Genomic DNA, 13344 nt, shown 5'->3' with positions numbered 1-13344 from the left:
TCACACCAAATAAATGTTCTCATTCCAGCTACCAGACCACTACTTCCATCCACCCTGTTCCCTATACTCAGCCTTTCTTTTCCTTCCTCATGACCAAATTCATCGTTAAGATTCAAGGCATATTCTAGTCTCAAACTCTCAATGCATTAATTTTTATCTTGTTTTGTGTTAGAGTGAAATTATGTAGATTCCCTCATCCACAGACCCTATGTAATGTGTGAAATCACTCACAATATGGAAGGCAAGCTCATGCCAATTGTTTGAGTACTAATGGTGACCATACTTGAATTTGTCTTTTGAAACTAACTTTAGATGATTCCTCATCTCAATATTTCTGTCTAATGCCAAACTGATCACTAAATTTTGGGTTATGGAGAATATGCCCTGAGATATTACTTCTGAGCTAATGAGTGATGATTGGAAGATAAGATAAAGGAGAAACCCATGTTTACTAGTGCATGATTAAAGGTATGCCTGATATTCAATTTAACACAAATTTTTAAATACTCTTTCTAGAATTTCCTTAATAAATAGCATATTAGCATTTAGAATTATTTAGATTGTGTATACTTCTTCATTCATATTCATTAATATTAAAGAGGAATGAGGCTATTTTCTTCACTTAATAGAATTCTGGCAAATAAGATGTCCTCTTCCATTAGCTCTGTGCTTGATACCTAGAAATCATAACAAATATTTGTTAAAAAATTTTAATCTTAAAAACTCAATGAAGCTATATTTATCTGTCACTGTTGTTTGAGTAAACTACTCAGAATTAATAGACTGCACCTCAACTGCTTTACTCTAGGTAATTTTAATATTTAAATAAGTGTTTTCAATACACAAATGAATATGTAATATCCAGTATTTGATAAATTATTTCCTTTGTCAAAAATATTAAGATCATATGTGAGAAAGATTATCTGTATAGGCTTCAGTGAAAATATGGCACATTTAGGATTTGAAAACCTTTGAGAATTTTCGAATGTGGGCTAGTGTACTACAAGTTTTGTCATTGTAAATGATGTTTACAGTCTGAGCAAACCACAGAAAAGTGGAAGCAAACCCAAAGGCTGCCCGTGAGACACAGAAGAGCTTTAGCAGAGTCTGAACGTGTCTGACGTATGTGAGGTCTGTTCTACCGAGAATGACCTGCCATGCGTAAATTTTTGTGATGATATGCTGTAATTCTTTTTATTAAAAATAATGATTTCCTATCAGCAAAATAAGGCATTCTGATCATGAACAATTTGAACCATTCAAAAAAAAACAATAATAGGAGAAAAATCCATCCCTAGCCTCACCATCCAGGAATAAACACTCATAACACTGTTCTCTTTATTTTCAGCATTTCTATGCATCCTTTTTTTACCTAGCTGTGCTTACATATTACGTGCATATGTTTATAATAATTTAGAGGGAAACCTATAAAACTTGGAAAATATGGGAAGGATAAAGAAGAAAACATCCAGATTCCATGAACAGATATAAGATCTTAACATTTTAATGTGTTTTCTAAACTCCTTTTTCCTATGCATATTGACATCATTTTTATATTCTGATTGTGAAGGATAGTTATCAGGGGGATATTTTTGATGGAGGAAGATATATATTGGGGTTTGCTGAGAGAGGATGTTGCTACAATTAGGTTGATTTATCAGTTTTTCTCAGTGAACAAAACAATGAAATTTATTCAATGTAAGATTTAAAAATATGAAAAAGAATTTCTCAAGTACTTTGATAATTTTCTACACAATTATGATTTTGTGAAGAAGAGTCCTCTTAGTGTCCCAAATATTTTAATGAAAGCAGTAGTTTGTAGGGTTTAATATAAAATCCATGTTCTGTGACTTAGAAGATAAGTGACCTTGGAAAAGTTATTTACTCTCTAGGTTTTGTGTTCACATTGATAAAATGGGGCTAGATGAATTTATATGTGTGAATTGCTCAGAGGAGTGCCTATCACTTGGTAAATGCTATCTATATACAGGTTAGCCATGACTAATTAGTTCTGGAAAAGAACAGTAACTTCTTTACTGTTTAAAGAGGTTGTATGCGGCCATAGGCATCATATGAATTATGCACACAGTGACTACAAGGGAAAATACTTTATTGGGAACTAGCAAAGAAGCAAAAATAGGAAAGAAAGAGCTGAACCAAATTTTGACATCAGGCTACAATTAAGTAATCTGAACCTGATGTTACTATTCAGACAATGTAAGGAAATGGTTTAGCGTCATCATGACAATTGTGAGCTTAATTTCAAGCAAGACATTTATAAACTGTAGCAATCTTGGGGATTGTTCTGCTGCAGTTGTATTCACCGTAAATAGACAGATACAAGTGTTTGTGTCAAAGGTATTAGTAAAGATGAGATAATTCACATCTAGTACTGGGTACAAGCTGAGCACCCAATAAATGTTAACTGCTATTATTCTTAATTGTAATGGTAATATTAATAATAGTTCTTAATAATTCTAAAACTTTCTGTATCTTTTAATTCTTAAATTTGTCTCATCTCTAAGTCATCTAGAGTGGATATTAAATCTTTGGTTTCAAGCAAAGGTTTGTGATGATGTTTTTTTGAGTTTTTATGTACTTGAGAACTCATTTCTGTTTCTTTTACTAATTAAAGATGACTTGGGCGCACAAGTATTTCCTCTAGTCCATCTCATTTTCTCAAAGGATCATAGACAGCTACATCTCCATGCTCCCCTTTAGAATAGGGAGAAATCTGAGGTTTGGTTTCTGTAAAGAAGCTGTTTGTCTGCCTGGAACTTGTAGGATTTTTTTTTTACTTTTTTTTTTTTTTTTTTTTTTTTGCCCTAGTAAGGTATCATCTCTTTTTACTAATTTCACCCAGAACATTATGATTCTGTTCTAGATGTCCTTAATTTTTTCCAGTGGAGGTATTTTTTCTTCAGCTGTGTCTTTTGATATTTCTTCCATTCCAAATGTTCACATTCCTCACTCTTCTCAACCCTCCTCAGAAGCCTGACCTTTTCCCACCTTTTCCTTTGTCTGCCCTTTTTATTTCCTCTAATAAGAGCTTTTCAAGTTGTTCCTCCGATGTATCTATTTGGTTTTTCTTAATGCCATTGCAAATTTAAATTTAGTTTGATATTATTAGTTTCCTTTTGACTCTTCTGTTTCTCACTCTTCTCCCTTCAAGTCCTCTATTTTCAACTAGGCTTATTATTTCCATATAACTTTTTATTCACTTTGCACTGAAGATGTTATGTCTTCTTGCTTTCTAATGTGGATGTCAAACTCTACAGCTTTTTTCTCCTAAACAACATAGTTATTTATTTGAAACTTTCTCTTTTTTCCTTTTTTTTTTGCCTAATGTGCCTCTTTATTTACATTTTTATTGAAGTATACTTAACATACATTTGGCTAGTTTCATGTGTACAGTATAGTGATTAAACAATTCTATACATCACTCAGTGCTCATCATGATAAGTGTACTCTTAGTCCCCTTCATCTATTTCACCATCCCCTCCTACATCTCTCCTCTGGCAACCACCAATTTGTTCTTTGTATTTATGAGTCTGTTTTTTGTTTGTCTCTTTTTTTGCTTTGTTCATTTGTTTTGTTTCTTACATTCTACATATGACCAAAATCATATAGTATTTGTCTTTCTCTGTCTGATTGATTTCACTTATCATTACACTCTCAATATCCATCCATATTGTTGCAAATGTCAAGATCTCATTCTTTTTTATGGCTCAATAATATTCCAATAGATAGATAGATAGATCACATCTAATTGTAAGCTTTTTTTTCTAAATAATGTAGTTACACTGATTCTGATCCTAAAGTATGGATTTTCTTTCCTTTTTTACTGAAGGAATTTTTTATAGGCCATATTTTATTTTCTCTGTTTCTCCTTAAATTTTTCAATAAACAGAATTCTATCCAGGTTTGGCATTGCCAACAGACAGAAACCATAGATTGATTTTGGCTCCACTCTCTATTTACTTAAAAGTTGGTCATATTGAACCATAAGCTAAGCTGATGTGCATGGCTGCACAGCAGTCCTCACTGTGAAGCACTTTGTGTATGTAGTGCCCCCACCAAGTGAGGATCTGCTGGGTCAGCAGGACAGCCTCTATTCTTATAGGACCATATATTCATATCCTATGATATGATCACATCCTATGATTCATACCCTATGAATATATGGTCCACATGAAAAAAATGTAATCTTAATCTCTCTTGCTTCTTCCCTCTGCTTTCACCTATAGCACTTGCCTCCTTTTCTCCACTCTCTTCCCATTGTTCATACTACCAACCCAATTTACCCCATTTCTCTTTCCAATTGAAGATAAGGTAAAAAAGAAAAAAGAAAAAGGAAGAGGAGGAGAATTAAAATTGAATTTTTTTAACTTCCTCTTCTTGCTTTCACTTCAAACTGTGCAATGATAGTGATAAACTATAGGATGACCCTTTTAGATCCTACAGATGAGTAAGTCTTTGCATGAACAAGTCTCTATGCCACCGAATGAGGTATCCCATGATGTGTTTGAGTGGGGAATAAATTAAAAATACATATGTTTTCTTGTATTTATTTCAGATTTAAAGGGGACACAATTTGCTTTGTATTACTTGGTATCTGTAAAGAAATTTGTTTTTGTAAATCTATAAAGATCCTTTGTAGATCTTTATATAAACCTTCACTATAGCCTCATTTTTGTGTTTTTGTTTATTTATTTAAGAAGCATATCTGGCCTTATTTTGTACTAAGGTGTTAGTTCGTGGTGACTCTGTCAAGACCAATTCTTAGTGACCTATATGAGTAAGTTTGATTGCCAGAAATTATATTTCTGTTTCCTGTTTTCCAGTAGTGGTTGACTGAAGCCATACCATGTGTAGATGCTAATTAAGTGGGGATACTTTGGAATAGCTGTGTATCAGACACGGCTCCTGTGTATATGCTAAGTAATGTATATTGGGAATATTTGGAACAGGACATTTTCAAATGCAAAAACTCTAGCTTAGTCAGCAGTTTAGTCATAGTGCATGACAGGTAATAATACCATGTGCATTTTTCTTTAATCCATGGACACTATATAAAATTTGAAAAATAAGAGGGATAAGAAAGAGGCTACCAAGATTGGATTGTATCAGTGAAATTAAACATTTTATTAGAGATATTTCACCTCCATAGCTGTTCTTCAGACACATCCTTTGTTCTAGACAGTATGCCGGACCCAGGCTACATAGAAGTTATCAAAACAAGCAACTCCTTGAGGAAGACATAAATATAACAAATAATCCCACCCAATCCATTAGTATTGGGCTGAATGTTGTAAAACGAAATGTAGGATACTGAGACAGAATATATTAGAACTGATCTAACTGGGAATTTCTGACCCACCCTTGGGGGTGCCTGGGTGACTCAGTTGGTTAGGAGTCCCACTCTTGGGGCTATACTCAAGTCATGATCTCATAGTTCATGAGATTGAGCCTCGTGTCAGGCTCTGTGCCGACAGTGGGGAGCCTGCTTGGGATTCTCTCTCTCTGTCTCCCTTTGCCCCTCCCCCATAATATGTGCACATTCTAAAATTAAATAAATAAAGAAATAAAAGAAATGCCCCCCTTTGAAGCAGTGGCATTTAAGGTGAGAGATGAAGGATGAGATAAGACATAGAGTGAGCATGTTGATGAGGCAGTTTGGTGGTGAGTGTGGGAAGGCCCTGACCTGAGGTGGGAGAGAAGACCTGTATATGTGCATGTGGTGAATGTAGGAATGCGGTGAAAATGGGACAAATCTCTGTTAGGGTCCTGATGATGCTATCTCTTAGGTCATGTTTTGAACTTGAAACCTAAGACTGACAGGATTCCACTTTAGGTAAAAGGACCCTTCAGGAGTCGAGGGCAAGGTAGAGCTAGAATCATAAACATGCTCGGAAAAGTTAGAAATTCATTGCAGTAATTTAACCAAGAGATGTTGGAGACTTGGACTTAGTTGGTGGCAAACAGGGAAGAGGGAAGAACATAGATTAAAAAGCTGATGTTGTCAAGATGCAAGACTTTGTCTCATTTCATGATTGTTACATTTGTAGATACAAATGGAGAATTGTTGCATGTTAGAAGTCAGAAGTCCTGGTTGTCATAAGATCCTTCCTCTTCATTTATGGATAAAAATCAAGTTTCCCAGATTAATGAGAGTTTGGAGACAGAATTAGGGGGAAAAACCCCTAAAATCTAGATTGTGCTTATTTTTTACAATTCTAAAATCATCCTAGTGTTTATATTTTAGCCTTATGAAGTACTGAGGTAGAGATGGGTATTTGCTGCTGCGCTATTGCAGAGAAGTCAAGATCTCAATATTCTGCTGTATTTTTGCAGCAACAGACTGCCTCAAATCAGAGATGGGATGTTAGGCTTAAGTGAATCTCAGGCTTCGCAGGAATCAAGATGTCAGTATTAAAATGCTTGTCTCCTTTCACTCACGTTTTAATTATCTCAAACAGGTTGACTTAAGGATTGTAGGAGTGTAAATTGACTACATTTTCCCCTAACATAGCTGCTAGAGAGATGGCTGGGATGTCTTGCAGATTAGTTGGAGACTCACCTTTTCCACCTTTGTTCTAAAATTTAATTAGCCAGCATTTCTGCTGAACTGATGTGATGAAACTCAAGAATCTGTGGCCCACATGAGTCTGGCCTGTGGAAAGAGTCTCCGGGGGTAAATAGATTCACTTGACTTGAACTTCTCCCTTACCTCCAGAAACGAGCCTCACTAAATAGAAATAGAAGTCGTGAAATGTGCTACGTATGAAACTATCACCCGCGAAGGAAGACCCTATAATTAAATGAGTAGAAGTGACTGAATCTGTGGAGCTAAAATTTAAGCAATTTCTATGTGCACAGCCTGCCAACCTTAGCACACTGGTTGGGCATCTTGCCTGTTGGTCTTCGACCTAGGATGGGAGCATAAAAATTACCTCATCATTCAATTTAAAAAATCTGATTGACCCATTTCTTTACGTAGGATGGCTCCTGCCTTAGAATTAACCATGGATCTCCCTTTTAAATGAGTTTCGACTGGGGTATCACCTTTAATTCATATTTTTCACACTATATTTAGGTTGTATTGGGCAAAAGGATTCAGAATCTGTACATGACTAAATTGTTTTAAAAGCTAAACAGTGCCACAGGCCTGTGGCACTCAAACTTCTAAGTGTGAAACAGAAATGAGAGACTCACACATCACACATCTTCTCTGACAGCTCTGAATAACTGGCCAGGCTGTCTGCTGTGAATGAATCCTGGCTCCAATTTGTCTAGTCAGTCTTTTCTGTAGCTACCACTTTCAGGCCCAACACTACCATTTCTGACAGCATACATATGTATGGAAAAGCATGGGGACTATTGCATTATCCAGCAGGGGTAACATTGCCAACCTTTTGGTTTTCAACTTACATTGTTACTTGATTCCACGGTGGAGATGTGGGCAGGTGAGTTCAATATAGCTGATAGAATCACAATCCAGGCAGCAGGAAGGCAAACCCATGATCATTCTTCCTTTTCTACTGGATCATCCTGAAACTTTTATGGAAGCCAGTGGTGAATATACTGTTGATTCCATTTTATTCTTTCAGGGGGATCTGCAGTTATTTTTAATTTTTGGTTTCTCTATGGTAAGAAGGTTGGACTAGCCACAATTATCATATCTCCATCTCTTCTGGAGTGTTTTTTATTTCAGAGACCAAGTCCAGATGTAATGGGAGAACTAGATTGACTAATTAGGCTGGAAGAGATCTTAAAATGTATTATTTGGTAGAAACCCTTGGGTGTCCTGGGTAATCCAGTTATACAACACCAGGAAAAAAACTCCTGATGTAGAAATTATAGGGGGCTTAAACCCAAAGGAAATAAGTGTGTCCAACTTCACTGTTCTCTTCCATGTCTAATAATCCAGTTAAATGCAGATGTAGCATGCCACACAGTAGATCTCTTGAAATTGAGGCAATTCACAAAACTTGATAAATGTCATACTAGCATTTTCCCTGACTCTGACACCTCAGGGCAACCGAGAGAAGTTACTTCCCATTGCCCAGTACCACACATCTCTCTTCATTTAGCAAGATGAAAAGAATGGATGTAATCACAATATTCTTAGAAAGGTCATTAGGGTTTGACCATGAAAATGTGACCACCTGTCCTCCACTCTTTCATGGTTTTTGAATATATGTTGGTTATTTTCCCCCAAATTTTATAGATTATTTTTATCTAGGATTGCTAGGAAACAGATTTGGTAGAGAGCAAGAGGGAAGCACTATGTGCAGAATATTATAGGGTAAAGAATGGTGGAGCTTAGAGACTTGACATTAACCAATGCTGTGACCTAGGAAAATACCCTTTCCTGCCCGATACCTCAGTGTCTCCATCTCTCAAATGTTTTGCCTGGGGAATATCTATAGACATTGATACCTTCAAAAATACAATTCTATGCTTGCAGCTTTGTTTCTCTCTTTTCTTTCTTTCTTTCTTTCTTTCTTTCTTTCTTTCTTTCTTTCTTTTGTTTTTTAAATTTATTTTGAGAGAGAGAGAGAAAGAGAGAGAGAGAGAGAGGAAAGCATGAGCAAGGGAGGGGCAGAGAGAGAGGAGAGAATGAGATCCCAAGTAGGCTCCACACTGTCAGCGAGGAACCCCATGTGGAGCTCCAACTCATGAACCATGAGATCATGACCTGAGCCAGCGTCAAGAGTTGGCCGCTTAACTGACCGAACTACCCAGGCACCTTACACTCCACAGCTTTGTTTTTTGAGTAGCCTATTTTATTTCTTTTGTGGAGATATTAATGATGGTTTTTAAGGGCTTACTTAATGGCATTTTTTAAAAGCGGCTTTGGCAGAAACATAAAGAAAAAATGTATAGTAATGGTAGATGCTGTGATGTGTCACCCAGACCTCTAGCTGCCGTGAGTGCCACCAGCATCCGGATCTCAGTAATCAGACTTCTTCAGAATTGCCTCATTGAGAAGAGCCACTCTGCCCAAAGTCATGCCCCCTTGACATGGAAATGTGAAGGCTCAGCCTCCTGACCTGAATTCTTAAAAACATAAAGGGTCAGCCTTGGTTCAAAACTCCCCATATGGCTGGTGAAGCCTCCCTTGGGAGTGCATCACAACCCAACATATTCTCCTGCCAAATTCTGGCTTCCTTCCCTTCTTTCCCTTCTGCAGGTGCTGATCTCAGGAGCGTTCCCGAGTAATTCTCCCCCTTCTAATCCCCAGCTTAGAATCTGCTTCTCTGATTGCCTAACCTGTACCAGACAGTGTAGAATACTTCTCTTTTATTATCAAGTCATGTTTTACTTATCTTAGGTTCTAGGACAAGGTTCTTTCTGTTTTCCAATAATAAAAGTCCTCTGATTGTGCTAGGGGGAGTAGTTTTCTAAGGATGCAGGTTATGGTCTCTTTCTCTTGTGCAGTATAACCCAAGCAAAATAGCTTGTCTACACTTTGCAGACTCATCAAATGCATTGACTATTCAAGAAAATTGAACTTGCTATTTATGGCCTCCTTAGATAAATGTACTTTAAAAAATTCAGTGTTTGTAAGTAATTTGAGTTCACTAGAAGGACTTTGACAGGTTATTTAAAAGGGTATGGAATGTTGTGAAAAGATGGCTTTATTTCAATTCCTTGATGTTTTAGCCAACCTTGTGAGGTCTTCTTATTGATGGGAACAGTGTAATTTTAAGCATTTTATATTTTATCTTTAAAAAGTGAATCATGAAAGAAAAAATTTTCAATTGCACTATCTTTAATTGGAAAAGAAAAGCTGACATCAAGTTATGAAAATTTATGAATAGAAGGATAGTGGTAGACATTTTGAATGACTTTAACTTACATTTAATTATTCAACATTAAATGAAAAGTATGTAAACATGAACTGCAAAAAGATAGACTCTAAACTGAAAGGATATTTTCTCATTGAGAGTCTCTGAGGAACACTTCAGAGTAGATTTAACTCAATGAAATCTCAGAACGAGAAAGGGGAAAAAAAAAGGACCATTGAGAAATTCATCATGGAAAACATCACAATGTAGAGATAGAAATATTTCTATAAAGAACATTTACTTAACATTTTAATATTTAGATGGTGAAAGAATCCAAAATACAAACCAAGGATCAATTATCTAAACTAGGGGTAGTTTTTTGTTTTTGTTTTTGTTTAACAAGGATACTAATATTGAGGCAGCTTCCTCTCCTTACCTCTTGCCCCTGCCTCCAATTTCTGGAAGCCTTACATGATTTTTTTGGTACCAACTCTGTTTATCTCAAAGGTCTAGAAAGCAGGACAGTTTTCCTAGTTAGGTGTAAATGAGTTATAGAGTAGCATAAGGATCAAGCAAGCAGAAATGAGACAGCTTCCTGGGCCACACACATTGTTTTGTTGCATTGAGATTTTGCATAGAAAGTATGTTGTCCTGCATCATATCACTATGCTTCAGGAGCATATGAAAATTTGTTATAAACCCAATGAGGGGAAAAATCACCTGAACATAAACAGGAAGGGATAATGGAAACTAACATGTATTGCTGATCTGTATCTGACACCATTCTAGACACTTTTATCTCAGTCTCCATAGAACCCATGATAGGCTTGAATTACCGAGCACACTTTACAGAGAGAGAAATTAGTAATTGAGCTAACATCACACAGTTAAGAAAAGGAGGAGTCTGGATTCAAAGCAAGATCAGTGAAACTCCAAAACCTTTGTATCAGCAGAAATGATTATGTGCATCAGTGTACTACCCCAGACCCCTTCAGACCACTTATTCTCCCTCGCCATGTCCTCCCTTCTTCTCCTGATTTTCCTCCTGCTCCATTTTTTTTTTTTAAATATCTGATTTGCTTGTCTATTTAATGAGGGCTTGGGATGTTAGCTATGAATTACAAGGATGTTTGAGGTAAGAAAGATGTAAAAGTTAATTGCTATCCAATGTTGGAATAACATAATGAAAAATTCAGCTTCAACTCACCTGAGCTCACTTCTCCTCTTCAAATAGCAAATAATCAAGCTGCAGAGGACTTTTTAAATTACAATGGGCAAAGGATGAATTCATCACATTGGCTTACTGTGTGTGTACAAAACAAACCTATCACTATATCGCTATTTACCACATTTCTCGGATGAATGAGTTATGAAAAAAATGTGCAGTTTTAAAGAGACTTAAAATTATTTTTAACAATTAAGAAATAAACCAGATGTACGTAGATGAGTGGTTATTAACCAAGTTACATCATCCCCTATGGAAAATTTGGCAATGTCTAGAAACATTTTTGGTTGGCACAACAGAAGGAATTGCTTTTGGCCTCCAGTGAGTAAAGTCCAGTGCTGTTGCTGAATGTCCTATAATGCACAGAAAAGCCCTTTCCTTAAAAGAATTTCCTAGCCCCAAATCCCAATAGGGATGCCTATTGAGAAACACTCATTGAGGTGATGTGCAAATTTTTAACAATGGGACCAATTTTTCTCTTGTCAAAGAGACATTTTTTTTTTCTTCTCTCATACAGTCAAAAGTCATGGGTATTTTCTTGACTCAAACATTTATGCCTTTATTTAAAACTTTGATATTTTATTTATTTCAACATTTTTGCATTTATTTTTTAAAATATTTCATCAAAATATTATTTATTTTGACTGTTGAGTGTTTTGACACCCCACTGAGTTTGTGCCCAGGGCATATATCTCACCCACTCTACCCTAATCCTGTCTCTGTTCAAGATATAAAAAAGGAATCATAATATAGCATAGTGGTGAAGAATGAGGCTCTAGGGTCTAAATGTCTGGCTCAAATTATAGTTTTAGCACTTTTTAACTCTGTGTCTTTCTCACTTTATTTGCTCCCTCATCTGTAAAATGGATAAAGTAGTACCTATGCACCTTGGTTGTTTCAAGGGGTAAATTTATCATTTAGCAAAGAACTTGGCATAGATTCAGCACACCTCAAACACTGGGTATTAAAACATAGCACTAAACTGGAACTGGATGCACTTTCTGGTGTCATGAGTATAGATGAAGGAGAATGACTATTTATTGGCTGGTCAAAAAATTTTTTTTAAATTTTTTATGTTTATTTTTGAGAGAGAAAGAGAGAGTGTGAGTGGGGGAGGGGCAGAGAGAGAGAGGGAGACACAGAATCCAAAGCAGGCTTCAGGCTCTGAGCTGTCAGCACAGAGCCCAACACAGGGTTTGAACTCACAAACCATGCTATCATGACCTGAGCCGAAGTCTAATGCTTAACCGACTGAGCCACCCAGGCTCCCTGGCTACTCAAAATTTTTAAGGAATGACACCATCCAAACCATCTCTTTTTATGTGCCTAGTTCTAAGCTAAGAACCACACTCAAGTTCTCTCTTTTTGGTGGTCTTACACCTATTTCACTACAAAGACAATAGTATCTAATAGCCTAGAACAAACAAGAATCATTTTCTCCATTCTAGGACAATAACAGAACTTTGAGTAATAATAGGACATTAAAACCAAAAGTCAAATCAAGTGGAAAATAAGAAAAGCAAATCATGGAAAATAAGGCCCTATTACCAGTAGCAGAGTGTGCCTCATGTGAATGGAGGTCTCAGTTCTTGGATTCCCCATGAAAGATTTACCTGATGACCCATGCTGGAATAAAGAAAGGAAAATAGCAAGCAGAAAGCAGCTTATTAAGGACAGTACACTCTCAAGATGGGAGGGTGGGCAGGCCCAGAGGTAGCAACTTCCCTGAGGCTACAGGGTCATTTCTTTTTATGTAAGCAAGGTCTTGGGTCATGGATGCGTTGATCTCTAATGGAGTCTGTTCCCAACCAGTTGGGGGGACTCCTCCCACTGGTCAGGAGAGAGAGTTTTTGACCCTACAAGGTTTGTATCAGAACCATCATGGCAGCCTTCCCCCATGATGGCGGGGCAGGACACAAAACCGCAATGCACATGCATTACTACGAGTCTGGGGGTTATGCTGGAGCTTAGGTGAAAGAGGAGAGCTCATGGTCTATACCTGTGGTTCTTGGTATGTTAGCCCCAGGGTCTTGGAAGCCACTAGGCTAGGATGTTGAGGGGTAATGGAAGGCCTCAGGACAAAGTCAGGATGTTGTGCCCCCAGGCTTCTAATATGTAACCTATTTATCATTGCTCTTGCCTCCAGCTAATGTCTAACTAACTGCCTCCTCTATCTATCAGTTCCAAACAGTGTTTCTAAATGAAGCAAGTCTGGTTTACATATAAATCCTGGTCACAGTGCCATCCTGGTCATTGTCACCTGGCATAAGCAAACAGACAAAGAATGAGATTTCCAGATTCCCTTCGTAGCTGTGGTCATGTGAT

The 13344-nt window shown here is 36.9% G+C and overlaps 1 long non-coding RNA gene across 1 annotated transcript in view; it reads left to right on the top strand.

Annotated features, from left to right (window-relative positions):
* The window catches only part of LOC131484411 (uncharacterized), a 478066-nt gene that overhangs the window by 256203 nt on the left and 208519 nt on the right, over positions 1 to 13344 (top strand). The gene's annotated exons all lie outside the window — the stretch shown is intronic.

Source organism: Neofelis nebulosa, chromosome 1 (assembly GCF_028018385.1).
Source record: "Neofelis nebulosa isolate mNeoNeb1 chromosome 1, mNeoNeb1.pri, whole genome shotgun sequence".
Lineage (NCBI taxonomy): Eukaryota > Metazoa > Chordata > Mammalia > Carnivora > Felidae > Neofelis > Neofelis nebulosa.
Note: the sequence above shows the minus strand (reverse complement) of the source record. Positions and strands in the feature narration are given on the sequence as shown.